Genomic DNA, 15149 nt, shown 5'->3' with positions numbered 1-15149 from the left:
AAGATTAGCAAGGGCGCAGATATCTCCACCATGCTTACTGCATTAGATAAAAGCAAGAAGCAAGAGCCCCCCAAACTTACCCCACAGAAACCGCAGTAGGACGGGGGAGCCCTCGCTACCAAAGGGGACCTGATAGCCTTCATGGCGGACATCAAGTCGGAGTTTCGCTCATGCCTCTCAGAACTCACCACCAAAGTCGAACAGACAGATCAAAGGGTTACGGAGGTCGTACAGAGGCTCGGAGAAATTGAAGACCACTCTCGGGATCACAGTAGAGTTTAAACATGAGGACCTTGAAAATAGGGTGCGCCGCAACAATCTTCGCATTCGGGGGGTCCCAACCTCTGTCCCCGACAACAAGCTAGCAGACTAGGTGGGACGCTTCTTCGAGGCCCTCCTCCCGGACCTGGATAAATCTCAGCTCTTGCTAGACCGGACCCACAGACTCCGCCCGCGCAGAGGGGCAGACTCGGACCCCCCCAGATGTCATTACTAGGGTCCACTTTTTCACAACCAAGGAGGCGATTTCGGCGATTAGCCGCCAAGGGGAGGAAATTACTTTTCAGAGCACGCCACTTCAAATTTATCAGGACCTCTCACCAATCACCCTTCATAAAAGAAGAGCGCTCCGACCCCTGGCATTGTTCCTCCAGGAGCAGCAAGTCCGCTATAGATGGCTGTTTCCAACGGCTCTACAATTCACATATAAAGGCACCCTATGCCGGATCAGTCACTTGGAGGATGCAGAGAGGATCATGCATCCAATCTCGCCCCAGGAACTTTCTACGCCAAACCCGGAGGGATCTGAGGACTCTGGGCCGCTTCCCTCCCCAAAACCTAAACGTTCGCCATGGTCATCAACCCAGCGGAGCAACAGAAAAAGATGAACAATGGCGCTCCCGCGCCCCTAGGTTCCAACAGCATCTTTCCCTGGTCTCTTCTGACCTGACCTAAACTCGGATCCGCCACATAACGCTTAGACTGATGTGCCCTGAAGGCAGAGATGGCGGACCATACCCACGGTTCATACCCACTCCAAGGATACTTTCCATCTTTTGTTCCTTGGTAACCCACAGTACTCGATACGTGATGGGACAATCGGCCCCGTTGGCCAAGGGTATGCCCGTACTTACAATGTCAGCCTACCCGCCAGTTAAAGTTGCGGCCCCCCGTTGGGGCTCTGCGTTAAAACCTCAAGTGCAGGATGGTATCACGAGATCTCATGACAAACATGGCAGCTGAATCACTGGCTCAAACCCCCCCCAACCCTAGAGACAGAGAATGGGACACCACTGGACCACCAGGTTCTGCGAATCCTCTCCCTAAATGTTAATGGACTGAACTCCCCTAACAAATGAAAGGCAACTCTATTAAAACTCCAGGATGAAGACGCAGCGATAGCTATGCTCCAAGAGACCCACTTTCTGCCGGTGGACGTTATCCGGCTTCTCACTCGGCTATTCCCGCTTCAATTTTTTGCCTCTGGCACAAGCAAAAAGGGAGGCATGGTGATCCTCTTTAGGAAAGACTTGAACCTGCAAATCCTGGAAAAGAAAATATGCCCGGAAGGCCGATACACAGCAGTCAAATGCCTCCTGATGGGAGACCTATACACCCTCATCTCGGTGTATACCCCTAACACTGGACAATCACAGTTCTATGACTTCTTGGGCACAACTCTCGCTAGTTTTGTGGAGGGCCAAACAATTGTCGGAGGAGACTTCAATGGGGTTCCTGACCCTACTAAAGACCGGTCTCACCCCCCGACTCCAAGCGATTTCGCCCAAGCACTTAGCCTCCTCCGGCTGTTCAGGTCCTTGGAGATAATAGACTCATGGCGGGTGTTTCACCCCGACAAAAGAGACTACTCCTTCTACTCGTTCGTCCACCGCACCTTCTCAAGGATCGACTTATTCCTGATCTCCCCGCAAACCTTCCCCTCAGTCAAAGAGGTTTCCATCGGCACGAGAGCCATGTCCGACCACGCTCCAGTGATCCTGGAACTCCGGGTTCAGAACCCCAACCTCAATAACCCACGTAAATGGTCTCTATATGATCCGATCCTCAATGATATGGCTACGAGAGACAAGATCGCAACGGGAATAAGAAACTTCTTTGACGAAAACTCAGCCTCGGACACTTCGCTAGCGAATAATTGGGATGCCATGAAGGCAGTAATCAGGGGTTCCCTAATTGCGCAAGGATCGGCCTACCATCGGAACAGACGCCAGACCCGGATAGCTCAAGAGGACGAGCTAAGAGAGGCTGAGGCAATCCACAAGGAAAAAGGCTGGTCCCCTAAGACGCAATGGATTATACGAACAGCGAGGAAAAAGCTAGAAGCCCACTACACAGAACAAACCGCTCTACTGATGGCAAAAGCCAAACAATCATATTACGCGAAGGGCAACAAGGCGAACAGGTTCCTGGTGGCCAAACTAGCCAAACGGAGACGCGTCAACATGATCGCAGGTCTGCGTGATTCCAAGGGGGTCACATGGTACTCAGAGCCCAAAAAACAACAGCTTGCGACAGACTACCTGACCCAAATCATGAAGGCAACCCCTCGGAACCTACCGCAACAGGTGGAATATCTGCAGAGGGCAGCGGTACCCCGTCTCGCCAATACAACGAGAGACGAATTGGAGGAGCCCATTACAGGGGAGGAGGTTGAGGAGGCCATTAAGTCGCTTAAAACACGAGCCCCAGGTCCAGACGCTTTTTGACCAGGTTCTATAAACTATTCAGGCCACAACTGACCCCCCACCTGGTGACCCTGTTCAACTCCTTCAGAGAAACAGGATCAGTCACCCCATCGATGCAGGAATCAACCACCATCCTCCTGCCCAAACCAGGAAAGGACCCAAGGAGTCTAACCTCCCATAGACCGATTGCACTCTTAAACATCGATGCATATATATATAAAAATTCTGGCAAACCGCCTGAATCGCGTCCTCCCGAAGATCATCCACCCCGATCAAGCAGGCTTCATCCTTCACCGGTCAGCAGGTGACAACATACGGAGAACCTTGAACCTGGTGGACCTTGCCTCCCGGAACTCCCAGAAACTGGTCTTAGTGGCTCTGGACGCAGCCAAGGCTTTTGATCGGGTAGATTGGCCCTTTATGAAACACACCCTAGAGGCCTTCGGCTTCGGGTCAACTTTCCAGACGATGGTTCTAGCCAACTATAATAACCCAAGTACTAGCCTAAGAATCAACGGACACAGCTCAGCTCCGATCCCCATGTCATGCAGAACCCGGAGGGCTGCCCGCTCTTGCCCTTACTCTTCGCACTCACCATGGAGCCTTTGGCCCAAAGGATTAGGGGAAATGACCAAATCAAAGGGCTACAGAACGGCCCCATGCAACACAAAATCGCCCTATATGCGGACGATGTCCTACTCACGATCTCAGAGGCCCACTCATCATTGAAACATGCGATACGAGAATTTACCACCTATGGTGAGATCTCAGGCTTCACTATAAACTTCGATAAATCCTCGGCCTTGGGCATCGGCCTCACCCCAGCAGAACGGGAGCCACTGACTGCGATATGCCCGATGGCATGGGTGAAGAAGGCCATCCCCTACCTAGTGGTCCACATCCCGGCTAACCCAAGAGACACATACAAAGCCAACTTCCCCCGGGTACTGAAAGAACTGGAAGGCGACTTGAAACGATGGGAGACCCAAGAGATCTCACTGCTGGGGCGCATCACAGCATGCAAAATGAACCTTCTACCGAGGTTCCTATACGCCTGTGCCTCCCTCCCAGTAGCGATTCCCACACCAACCCTCAGGGACATCCAAAGGAAAATGCTGAAATTCATCTGGAAAGGTAAGAGAGCGAGAATCCCTCTCAAAACGATGCTGGGGGGCTCCAAGCTAGGAGGACTGGGGGTTCCGGACTTGCAGGCCTATAGTGTGGCAGCACAACTAGCATGGCAAAATATAACAAACCGCCCTAGATGGGTAGAGCTGGACAATCACAAGTGCCCCTACCCTTGCGATTCCTGGCACACATCCCGGCCCCCCTTACAGCACACTGGGGAGACCTTCTTCTATCAACTAAACACACCCTTAGCTCCTGGAACTGGGCACTAAAGCAAAAGGGAGTGCCAAGAGGACTGAGCCCACGCTCCCCAGTCTTCAATAACCCATCCTTCTCACCCGGAGTGGACCCCCGCAATTTTCGGAACTGGATAAAGGGTGGGCTGGAGACTATAGACCAGCTATATATGGGAGGGACACCCCTCACTTTCGTCCAATGTAAGGAGAAGTTCCAACTCCAGGAAAGGGACAGATTCACTTATATCCAGCTACTCCACTGGTGCTCACACCCCCAAACCCTGCAGGCAGCAACACGCCTGCCCACCACCTTGGAACCTACACTGGGGGACCTTCCGACCCGGGGCAGGGTATCCACCCTATATAGGCGCTTCTTAAGGGACTTCCTGTCCACAAAGACCCGCTGCATGGCCCAGTGGGAGGTGGACCTAGGTCATCCAGTGGAGGACCAAACCTGGGTGGACATATGGACCAGAACACACACCTCTTCCACCTGCATTACCAATAGGGAATGTGCGTACAAGGTGCTGTTGCTTTGGTATTACCCGCCCCTTCGACTTCACCACATGAACCCACAAGTGGATCATGCCTGCTGGAGAGGATGTGGCCACCCAGGCTCCTTCTTCCATATGTGGTGGGCTTGCCCAAAGATTCGACAGTTCTGGAAGACATGCCTGGAGACCATCACGCAAATCACGGGAACGGCAATTCCTCTGGAACCTGAACCAGTTTTGCTGGGGGCCCCGATCCCCGCGATCTACCCGCGCTCCGGGACCAGATCAAAACTATTGACCTACTGCCTACTGGCGGGGAAAACGGTGTTGGCCCGGGCCTGGAAATCCCCAGAAGGCCCTCACATAGCCCAATGGTGGTCTAAAGTCTGGGACATCCTGATTGCGGAGAAGGTGACGGCAGCACAGGCGGGAACGCTCCATCGCTTCCAGAATATTTGGGGCCCAGTGCTTGAATACGACCAGCGCTTCCCCGCCCGGACCTATAAACCGATCAGGGCCCGATGGATCCTGAAACACCAAGAGAACCCTGAGGAAGACACATAGACGCTAAGGCGCGAACTGGGTAACCCAGGAGGGAAAATTCTGCCTCAAAAACTGAGGGGTGGAGAGGCCAGAGGGAGGTGGGAGGGAGGAAGCCTGGTGGGGGGAATGAGGACTGGGGATCAACAAGCCTGAAAAAGCATTGCTTGTAATATGTGTATTTACCATCCTGCCTTGATTTAAAATAAAAAAAAATTAAAAATTAATAAAAAATGCGTGGGGGCCTACACCGGTCACTTGATAGTTCTATTGTTTAACTGAGAAGGGTGGCTCTGAAAAGAGCCTTTTTATCAATTTTTGTATTTTTCCACTTTACTACTTTTCACGACACAAGACACTAGGAGAGGAAGGCACAGGAAGGTAAGTAAGGGACACCAACCACAGGGATAAGAAGGGGCAGATGGAGAAAGATATAGGGTGGCCTTTACTTAGGTAGGGAGCAGTTTTTCTGGTGCTTCGTGACCGTATCCTCAAAAGGACTTCAAAAACTCTCCCCCCTGCAGAGTACTGTGTCACAATACACACACAATATTGTGACCCTTGAAATGTAAGGGTCAACAGCATTGCAAATGGCTTGTGAGGCAGCTGGAGGGATGCACTCCCCCACAGGAGTGTGTCTTGTGGTGAGAGGATCGGACATGGAGGATGCTGTGGAGGAACTCAATCTACTACATTCTTCGCATGGCACCACCTTGCGAATGTCCCCGCTGTGGAACGAAGTAAGGTGGCGCTTCATGGTTGTCGTACCAAAGCTGTACGCACCAGGTCTCCCTCGACTGAGCACCAACTGGCAGCGATTACACTTGAAAAAGTTTGCATGTGCTTTTCGGTACGTTCCCTAAAACGGAAAATAACTACCACACCCACGACTCTCGCTGAGTGTTAGTAGTGTGGAGTTCCTCCACCTCATTCTCTTCTTCCTCTTATTCCTCGATCTCTACATCCTTACCCATATATCCCTCTGCAGGCCCTTGGGGAGGTGGTGGCGGTGGAGGGTTTGGCGGTGGTGCTGAGGTTAATGCAGCAACAGCAGCCATGGATGCCATAACGATTATTTACCTAATGGTCGCTACAGTAGTAAAGGCAGCACACCTCTAACTGCTATAGCCAGAAGCACAATGAAGATGAGCTCGGGGGTGTGCCCATTTATAGGGGTCCAAGGATGCGGCTCGTGACCATATTGCTCGCTGAAAAGTGCTGCAAAAATTGAAAACGACACATTCACAGGTGGAGCTATTGTATGGGAAATGTCAAATGGTCATTTTATACTGACAAATAATTTCACAGGTATGTGTAAGTTATTTAGCAATGTTGCAGAGGCAGACAAAGTGTGCAAATTAGTCCACACGCTCAGCGTGGGTGCGGTCACATGATGACGTCCTGAACACATCCGGGAGGGAAAAGCATGCCTGCACGACAGCAAATGCAGACTAACAAACGTGCGCATGCGCGCCCGTGTTCTACGGACAGTGTTCGGGTCCTGCAACTAATTAAAAGTGCGACACAAATGAGATGAACAGTTAGAGACAGGCGGGATGTTCCCAGTACTTATGGGTGTGCTGCGCATGTGTGTACCTCATCTGATGATTGCAGGGACAGGTCCAGTGTCCTTAGGACACCTCCATTTTGTTTGACAACTAACATTCCGGCCACCGCGCCTGTTCTACGGATGGTTCTAACTTGTTGCGGACGAAACGGACATATATAGTGTCCTTAGTGATGTCATCTTTGATGTCCTGGGTGTTAGTGGTAGCAGTGCACAATAGTGTGGCCAGTTATGGTTGCTTAGCCTACCATAACTGGTGAATTTCAGGGGTTTTTCGGTTTTACTTTGAACCATAATGGCACGTTTGAATAGGTTTTTCAGTGAAGAGCACAGGTTTTTGGTTGGGCAACTTAACCATAACATCCCCTTAACAAAGTTTTTTTAGTGAATATATATATATATATATATATATATATATATATATATATATATATATATATATATATATATATATATATATATTCAGTGAAATAAGGTTTTTAAAGGAATGTTATGGTGCGACACCGGATGCTCCATGGAGGGGACAATTGCATCCTTCTCCTGCCCATTGGCTCGACATTATTTCCCTTGACCTTAAGGTCAGTGATGATCAAATACTGAACCCTGCAGCTTATTATCCATTTCAATCAAGAAAAGGATAATCACCCTACCTAAATATCTAGCTTGACTAACATTACAAAGAATTGAAACTCTTCTGAAGACCACTTTTGATCCTTAAAAAGGGTGAAGCACATTTAGAGAGTATTTAAAACCCTTTGTGAAATAAAAACACGTTCCACTATTTTCATCAACAAGTGTGGAAATTACTATTATGGCTCTCACCAACAAAAGTTGAATACTAATCTATTGGAATGGTGCAATTGGGTGTGTACAATTTCATTCAATGTTATAGTTAATTTGCGCAAATAAAAACCTATCAAATTCAGTGAAATAACATTGTTAAAGGGACGTTACAGTTACTTTGCACTAACAGCAACCTATCCATATTATGGTTACAAGTAAAACTGAAAAAAAACAGTAATACACCAGTTATGGTAAGCTAAGCAACCATAACTCGCACCACCACTGTGCACTGCTAAGACTAAAACCCAGGACATCAAAGATGACATCACAAATGTCATTGATGACATCACATGCCTGGCACCCTCTGATTTTGTTCACTGACATATCTAGGCCAGGTGCTTTTGTTCACTGACAGTCAGGAACTGAAAATTCAAAAGGTACTATATTTGTACACCTTAACCTTCTCATATGTTCTTACACTACTTTACTTAGGGTTCAGTCACGTCATATGATACATATACATAGGGGAAGAAGCAAGACTGAAACACAGCAATCATTTCTGTGCATGAAGAGAATCAGTTAGGTTATGAAAACATTTTTTGTAACACTGCTGCTGTTTTGCTTATTTTACTTTTCCCATATATGCTCATAGTTGTGTGTGTTGTGGACTCTTTATGTGTTGTGTGTAGTAGTACAATGATGTAGTAAGTGAGGGATTGTTAGCTACTTATTACATGTTTCACAGTGCGCAAAACTCTGAAATTAAAGCATTCATCATTTCACTATCCAACATGGCAAGATTTTGAATATTGCACATCAATTGTGCATGCTGCAGACAATGCCTACGTTTGTACATGACTAGGTTCATGTACTGGAAAGAACTCTATAATGCAATGGTGTTTATAGCAATGGATCTCATGATGAACTCTGATAGTTTTTCTGCCAACATTATAATGACAATCCCTTGTGGAGGCTTTTCATGAAAAGTAAATGCGCATGTGATGTCATCGGTGATGTCAACAATGGCATGTGTGATATCATTGTTGAAGTCCTAGGCGTTAGTCTTAGCAGTGGGCAGTGATGCCGCCAGTTATGGATGCTTAGCTTACCATAACTGGTGAATTTCTGGGGGTTTTCAGTTTTACTTGCAACCATAATATGGATAGGTTGTTGTCAGTGCAAAGTAACTGTAATGTCCCTTTAACAAGGTTTTTGCACTATATTTGCTAGGTTTTTCTATGGGCAACTGAACCATAACGTCCCTTTAACAACATTTGCTAACAGAGTTTGATAGATTTTTAGTAGCACAACTAAAATTCTGTTCCTTTAACAACGTTTTTTCAGTGAATTTCATAGGTTTTTACCAGGATACCATTAGTTTGTATAGATGTACCACACAGCATACCAAATCGATGGCTGCATCGCGATGGGCAAAGTAACCCCGGATTGTGCGTCTGTTTGCAGATATCTGCTAGCATCCAAACTGCTAAAAAAAAGGCGGGGGTTCTCTCAAATAGTGGTACCATTCAGCAAAGACAAGGAACATATACAAAGTGCACCATGTACATGCATTGCAAGGAAAAGTGGAGTAGGTCTGAAAACTCTTTACTTGTGAAACAAACAGAGCAAAGGCATAGGGTATGTACCATAACGGAATGCACCAACAAGCAAAATAACGTTGGCATCCAACAATATTACCGCACTGGTGCTTTACATAGGAATGAAGAAGGAACTGGCAGAGTAAGGACTGCAAAGTAGTGAGAGCAGAACGTCACTAGAATGTGTTAAGTACACTAAAGTTGCTCCTATAATTGCACAGTTTGTCCAGTGGACAATAGTGGAAAACCATGATGTTTTTTTTAATGTTTTTTATTTTACACAGCAATGGCAAGCACCCTACAATGGCATGACAAAATGAGTTACGATAGTAACCCTATTGGTATGCACCACAGACTGAAAAGTAAGTCAGTTAATATGTATTGCTTCATATAAATCTAACAGAAATCTTTAGCTTTAACAGGACATACTGGAAATGAAAGGAATGCACCACAAGCAGCACCTTTTCCAAAACAGCATACGGCCACAGGAAATGAAGGAAACTCTGTAAATGACAAAGTAAACAGCCTGGACGCCAAAATGGAACAATTGCTAAAGAATGTTGCCTCCTGAAAAGATTTTGTACAAGGACATATTATGGAAAAAAGAAAATGTCACTTCCCCACATACACGTGTACCCCTTCCCCATTTCCCAGCCCACCATCCCCGCAAATTCCCACTGATCAGAGATGTTACAGTGAGACCGCAATCCCTTCCTTCCCTCATGCTGAATGTGTGCAAATCCCCAATTCTCCTGTATATGTATCCATTTCTGCTACCCCTTCCCTTTCCTAATAGTATCTATGTATGTCTGAAAATAAAGGTGTATATGTGAATTGTTGCTGAGTGTGTGAGTGGCTTTTCCATTTATTGGAAAATTCTGTTATGACTCTGCAGTGCACAGTACTGTCCAGGATGGGTGCAGTTAAACAAAATGGAGGTGTCCTACGGACACCACACCTGCCCGGCCTATCCACAATCAGAATGGACATATCCATAGGACACCAGTTCTGGCCGCATGTCCGCATCTTATGATACACCTTTAATTAGTTGCTCCACAACTACGCGCATGCGTGTCTCATCCTCTGTGTCCTGGTAGCACTGCCTCTGTGCAGCATGTTCGGAAAAACTTGTGGCGTACTTTCAATACTTTGAGCCACCCACCCATGTCCTATGGACAGCTGTGCACATGAACATTGCACTTGCTGTAGTCTATAAACACCGAGTTTGTTCGAAAATTGTCGCTGCACATGTATCACACTTTTATTTAGTCCGGGGATCCCAACCCTGTCCGTAGGACACCTATGCACTTCCACCCAATACTCATCCTGTGGATAGACGTCCCATTTGAGCACATTAGCGACGTCCCCATGTGAGCACACCCACAATGCGTGTGGGCCCTTATTTGCCGGATATAATCCCGGCCCCCAGACATTGGAAAAGTACTTTTTGTGCAATGTAAGAAGCGTTACTATGAATATACATCCTTACAAACGTGCCACACTGTGCCACTGTACATCAAACTATTTTTTGGAACGATTTGTGCCCACTTTCCGGTTCCAAGTGCTCCACAGCAGCCCTATAAGGCCACACACAAGAGCTGCTCCGCATTCTGTTTTTGGCTTTCCAGAACAGAGCCACGGTCCACATTGGTTTGTGGTGGAATTGCTTTCTGATCAATTCTGCTGTGCTATATTACCTTTTCAACTAATGGAAACCATTGCTTACCTACTGCTTCTAAGTCTGCAGCACCCACACCCTCACCCTCACCACCACCACCACCTTCTGAAGGGCCTGGACAAGGGAACAGGCGTGGTGATGTACATAGGGATCAAAAGGAGAACAAGGATGCAGTAAAGCAATTCCCCATTGCCTGCAGCCAGCATGAGTCCTGGGTGGGGAAACTATTTAACACAATAGGAGACATACCGAAATCTCATGCAAACCTGGTGAGATGCACTGAGTGCAACATAGTACGTATTCGCGAAAAACCTGACTTGTACAGCTACGTCACCACCTCCAAGCGGCAACACCTCAAATTGAACCACAAGGCAGCAGTTTGGAGGGTAGTCCCCTTAGAACAAGGCAGTAGAATAATTTTCCCTACACCATCCTCCGCATCTGCTCCTGCCATCACTAGGGACACTCCTGTGGGGCAGCAGATCCCTAAACCAGCCCTGCAGGCCATACTCACTGCAGCAGACCCTTACCTTTCAAAGGTCACTGTATTGTGTATGTATTACGATGCAGTACTCTGCAGGGTGGAGAAACTTCAAAGGGCTTTCAAGGCTTTAGACTGGGAGCATGAGAAAGACTGCCTCCTACCTAAGTAAGCGCCACACAACATCTTCTTCTCTCCACTTGCCGTTTCTTATCCCTGTGGTTGGTGGCCTTTACCTAACCTCCCTTCTCTTCCTTTCCTTCTGTATCAGAACAAGAAAAATACAAAACAACCAAAAATTTTAAAAAAAGTAAAAAAGGCTCTCTTCGGAGGTCAAAAATAGAGTTGCCAATAAAAGGATGCAGGCCGCCACGCAGCCTATATGCTCCGTGGTAAATAATGTGACGGGTGGATCTGTCAAAAACATTGCACTTATTAGTGGGAGAAAGTGCAAGCTCAGAAAAGAGCTTGTTTGTGGTGGTTTATTTTTGGAAGGGTTCAAATGGCCAACAACTACTAGAAAAATGCTTGTTGTACTTGCAAAAAGGCTGCAATGTATTTTGGATATTTCGCAGAAAAAGCTGATTTCCAGCATCGGTAAGTTGGATTCCATCTGTATGGAAAATGTTAGTGCGACGGAATGTAATATTTTCAGTGTGGAAGGAGGACATGCCAACATCTGTCAAAAAGGCGCAATCAGCCTTGTTGACATTGTGCCTCACTTTCTCCATTTGCAGACCAAATGAAGAAGAACGCAGCCACATATGTTTGTGCGCAATGCGAGAAAAAAGTACTCATGAGTTCTGAAACATGTCCATGACTTGCCCAAGTACCTCCTTCATCACAAACTGCAGATACATTCCGGTAACTTGTCCTAAACTGTTTCCACCACAATGAATAATAACAATGTCTGGATGATGGAGCATCACCAAAGTGGTACAAAGAGGAACCAAATTTAGCCACTTCTTTCCACGTGCTCCATGTCAGTGGGCATCCACATGATAGCATCCACGATGTGCAGCCACTCCACAGTGTTCTGCATGTACTTCCAACCAATGTATGCAGGAGTCCCCCAAAATCCATACACTCAGCCTCTGGAACGATACAGCCATAACCATATGCATCTGCACTCCTCTCTGGAAACAGACCTTCTGCCACAGTCTCTATCTACACACCACACCCAGAAACCTTATTGACCAATCCCCTAGTCTCCACAGTCCCATTTACATGCCTGCCATCCTCGAGGGTCCCAGATGTGGCACGTGCAATCCTCGAAATACCACAGTGTCTGTGGAAATATCATGCTTTGTACAGGGTTGGGGGAACACATTTCAACCAGGGTAGGGGATTTCCTCTTTAGTGGTGGCTCTGAAAAGAGCCTTTTTTGTTTTTTTTGTAGGTGCTTGTAAACAAACACCTTTTCTTTTGTTTTTTTGGGGGTTTCTATTTTCTTCTCCTCCTTACATTCTTACATGAACCTCTTCAAAGCATCCTTCAGATTGTAAAACAAAAAAGCATTTCCAATGGTAGACAAAGAAATGCTATCTGTACTGAAGAAGTGCACATTGCAAGAATTAAGGATGTAATTGTCACAAGAGAACATCCCAGCATTGTAGAAAAATTGAGACATGCCTCTATTTACAAGACACCGTATGACCTATGGCTGGGGACAAAGTACATCAGGATTGTTCCATACTCTTCTAGGTGGTATGCATGAGGAAACCACATTGGCTGTGGGAAAAACCCACATCACTGCTTTTACCAAGTTCTACAGTTCATGGAGCAAATATTGACAAATGATTTAACTGAACCGCAGGGCTCCATAGTGCACCACTACAACATCAACAGTAGTGACCGTGGCCACATATCTGCAAAGCACAACTACAGCATTGAAACTGTGCACAGGCACACTGTGCCACAAAGCCTCCACTCCTTCAAAATCAAAATTGCCAGCAATGCCTCTTCCCTGGACATACCTCTGCAGATCATCCACAAAGGAATTACCCACGATCAACACTGTGACTCTCTCCATCTCTGCCATCCTCACTACAGAGAGCAATGAAAAAAGTATTACCGCCCATTTCTGTTAAGCACACCCTCAACACCTGATTGGATAATCCACACAGTCCCATTTATATGCTAGGCATGCTGAGATGTGCAGGAGGAGGCACGTGCGATTCCCCAACTACTGCAAGGGCCGCTCCCCAGTAAAGCAGGGTCAGTCCTTCTTCCCTTTTCACTACTCTTTTTCCAGCATTCCCTCATTGGGTACTGTTAAACAGTCACATACATATCCACCAATCACATCCAAGACCTCTGCATCCAACACTGCCATCTCTGCGCAACACTCCATAGGTGCCGATAAGCACTCAGAGTACAAGTTTCCTGTCATTCAAAAGCACCTCCACTAGAAAGTACTGTAAAACTATCCAAGATTTCTGCATCCAGATTCATCCACATCACCACCCATCACCACAAAGTGCAGGTAACAGTATTTTTTATACACTACTTTTGCAACTCTGTTATAAGTGCCTCTGAACAGGGTACCTGCCAATAAACCTCTGTAACATACTCAAAAAAGCATACTGTAATTTCTCTAATCACCTATGATCAAATGTGTTTTCAAAGTTTTAGTTTGCCTATATCATCCATTGTAATATCCAAACGGTTACTCTCTTCTTTCCTTCTGTCAATTGTGCAACTTTTTCACGCACTAACACACCTCATATAAAATTTGTGAAATTGTTCTTACCATCTTCTTTCACAGTTGCAGTAACCACCTCTGTCCTGAAAACCAGTGGCGTGTAAACTTGAAAATACAACCTAGAATAAGCCTACTCTCGACAGCCAACAAAGTAAGTGCAATAAATAGGCCGATTCATGGAATTAATGTGCGCCGAAAATGGCAGCGCAAGCGTGAAAATCGCAGCGCAAGCGTGAAAATCGCAACTCAAGCGTGCCAAAGCCGTGCACATCCATTCATGGAAGTCAGTGCGCATGTAAATCCTGGGATGTGCGCTAAAATCGTGGGTGCACACGTCATTAAACGGCATGTGCTTCGCACACAGCGAAAGCGCATCGCACACAACAAAAGTGGGCGGAACACGGGGCGTAACACGCGGAATGGGGAACAATGCGTGAAAATGTGGGCGTTACAGGGGAAGTACAGGAGGTAAATGCTCGCAGCGCCCACACGCGCGCCTACAACACGAATTCATGGAATCGAACAGGGGAAACGCATGCGCCAAAAAAGACGCGCTAATCCAGAAACACGTACGCCAGCCGATAGCAGGCGTACGTGGCCCCGCACAGCATAAAAGTGTGCGCAAACAACAAACAAGCTCAGACGCTACGATGAATATACCGTTTCTCGCAGCAGTGGTCGTGGGACACCGCAGGAGGAGGAGGATAGCCAGACCCCACATTTTTTCACCCAGGACTAGCCTTTTTGGGATGCCTAATGACCAAGTGTATGGGAGGTACAGGTTTCCACCACACATAATACTCGAACTGTTGAGTTAGTGGGAGGATGACCTCACATCACCCATCCTGTGCTCCCAAGCACAGAGCCCCTTCGAAAAGGTGCTCAATGTACTGCACTTGTTGGCTACTGGTTCATTTCAGCAGACAAGTGCCATAGTAGGGGGAGTGTCACAGGCCACGCAGTCACGCTGCCACACCAGGTGTTGGCCATCATGGCTGCACGCTCCTCAGTCCGCAGGCACATATACATGCCCAGAACACCTGCAGAAAGGCAGGCTGCCTTCCAGGACTTTTACGGGGTGGCACACTTCCCAAAAGTGCTAGGTGCTATTGATTGCACCCATGAGGCTCTACATCCTCCCAGGGCAACTGAGCAGATCTATAGAAACTGCAAGCACTGGCATTCCCTCAACGTGCATGTAGTATGTGATGCCAAGGGAATCATCACCTCAGTAT

The sequence above is a fragment of the Ambystoma mexicanum genome, chromosome 6q (genome assembly GCF_040938575.1).
Source record: "Ambystoma mexicanum isolate Mex_15411 chromosome 6q, UKY_AmexF1_1, whole genome shotgun sequence".
NCBI lineage: Eukaryota > Metazoa > Chordata > Amphibia > Caudata > Ambystomatidae > Ambystoma > Ambystoma mexicanum.
This window is presented reverse-complemented; position numbering follows the sequence as displayed.